This window comes from Mustela lutreola, chromosome 7 (genome assembly GCF_030435805.1).
Source record: "Mustela lutreola isolate mMusLut2 chromosome 7, mMusLut2.pri, whole genome shotgun sequence".
NCBI lineage: Eukaryota > Metazoa > Chordata > Mammalia > Carnivora > Mustelidae > Mustela > Mustela lutreola.
The window spans coordinates 151,756,090-151,758,281 of NC_081296.1; the positions used below are offsets into that span (position 1 = coordinate 151,756,090).

General features: G+C 63.9%; 1 long non-coding RNA gene across 1 annotated transcript; it reads left to right on the forward strand.

Annotated features, from left to right (window-relative positions):
• Positions 1-561: 561 nt before the first annotated feature.
• On the forward strand, positions 562-1,315 carry LOC131835402 (uncharacterized). Its single transcript, XR_009355178.1, has 3 exons — positions 562-786; positions 865-994; positions 1,184-1,315. It is a non-coding gene; the product is annotated as an uncharacterized LOC131835402 (long non-coding RNA).
• The last annotated feature ends 877 nt before the right edge of the window (positions 1,316-2,192 follow it).

The following is a 2,192-nucleotide window of genomic DNA, read 5'->3' on the forward strand; positions in this document are numbered from 1 at the left end:
CCCCACACACAGACCCTCTTTTTTCTGTAAAACCCCAGCTCTGCGTCCCCCAGCCGGGCTCGCCTGCCTGGACCTGGACCCTTGAGGTGAGCCGAGACAGTTCTGTCCATCTCCTGCCAGCAACCTGGACGTGGTCCCTCCCCTGCTGGAGTCTGGGTCTCTGCCCGGCCCACTGTGGCCAGTGCATGGTGGACAGTGCCAACCGAGGTGGACAGTGCCAACCGAGGTGCCCAGTGGCCAAGGCAATGTCTCCAGATGCTATGGGCTAAGTCGGGTGCCCCCCAAATCCGAACATTTAGATACTAATACCCAATACCTCCGAGGGAAAATTATTTGGAAATAGGCTTGTCGCAGGCACACTCAGGTAAGTGAGGGTGAGGTCCTGGGAAGGGAGGGCGTGTCCTTGTAAAAGGGGGATAGGGCCACGGACACGTAGTGACGGAGGCAGAGAGGGGGCAGCACGGACTCCACGCTGGGGAGCAGCCAGGAAAGGACACCCCCGCAGCCTCAGAAGGAGCCAGCCCTGGGGCTCCCTGACCTTGACCTTCTGGCCTCCAGGACTGTGGCTGGCCTGCTTCTGTGGTTCGAGCCCCCAGTCTGTGGCACTCTGTTGGGGCAGCCCAAGCAAGCGAGCCCTCCAGACTGGGGACGGGGACCTGGGGTTTCCAGCGGCACTTTCCGGGGTGTGTGTCACCAGGCCCCCCTTTCTGAACGCACAAAGTTCCAGTGACCATTGAGGAAACCGAGTCTTCGAGATGGGAAGAGATCTGCTCACAATACCCACAGGTGCGTGGTGGGGCGTTGCCTGAACCCCAGCCCCCGGCTCCCACTGACGCCCCACCCGATGCCCCGCTCTTCCTCCAGCTGCACCGTGAGGGCCTCTCCCACCCGGCAGATGGAAGGACTGAACCGCAGGGTCACTTGGGGCCTGGCACAGAGGGAGGGGCCGCCGGGCCACTGCCAGGGACTTAGACACCCCAGGCCATGGTCTCAGGTGAGGCTCTGAGCAGGGTGGGGCAGGAGGGAGCCCCATAGAGCTGTCAGGAGGTCTTCCTGGAGGAGGTGTCCCCTTGGGCTGGGGGATGGGCAGGGTTAGGCAGCATTTCTGGGGCAGAGACAGCAGCGGGCAGAGCAGGGGTGAGGGCGGGCCTGCACAGATGTGGGCAGCAGGGTGCCTCCGCAGGTGACAGCAGTGAGACACTTGCCCGAGGCCCCGTCTGCCGAGCGAGGCTGGCACGCAGGCTCCACCGGGATGAATGCCCCAGGCCCTTCATTGGTGTTCTAATGACAGAATACAGAGCGCGTTATCAACAACCTGTTTCACATGAAAGCACGGAGCCATTTGCGGAAGTGGGGCCCAGCCAGGCCCAGGCCAGGCGGCACCGGCAGCAAATGGGGTCTTTCTGCTCTTGACAAAGAGCCATGTCCCCGGGGGCCTCTTCTCATTCCTGCGCCTTTCAGCAGCCACAGCTCCTGTGAGAAACGCCAGGGGGACACCGTGGCTGCTCCCGCGGGTGTCTGCTCCCGCCTCCCCCGGCCTCGGAGGCCTCATCCCCCCGCCCCGCACGCCCCACGCCCACTCAGCAGCCACCCACGGGGCCACCCGGTCTCCCCCAGGCTCCCCTCCCTCCCCAGCCTGCACCCACCTCCCCGGCAACCCTGGCATCCACGGGGAGCCCCAGGGCCCTGAGTGCCACCCGCACGCCTGGGAGCGCCCCTTCCCCCACCCCACCCACGACCGCCAAGATGAGAAGGTCAGGCCAGGTCTGTGGAACCTTCTGGAGTCAGGCCTGTCCTGGGAATGGAGATGAGCACTGAGCTCCCGGCTGTGTGGCTTTCGGCCACCGCCCTCTTGGAACCTGTTTACTGCTCCGTAAAATGGGCCCAGGGTGCGTGAGCCTCTCCCTCCGGGCTCTGGAGACTGTCAGCTCCATAGCCTGGCAGAATCGGAGTGGACCGGCCAAGGAACAGATACACGCACGCGTGAGTCAATGGACAAGCGAACGAGCAGCAGGGTGGGGTGGGTGGAGCCAGCGTCCTCCTGGCCCTCGGGAGGACAGCGCGGAGGAGGTGAGTCTAGGAGAGAACCAGGTGGGAGGGCCTGTGGGGCCATTTGCATGGCTAAGTGAATTTGGTAGTTGTTATTCAGGAATTACAGAGTGTGCAGGGTGAGGGGTCACAGGGCAGGCCCT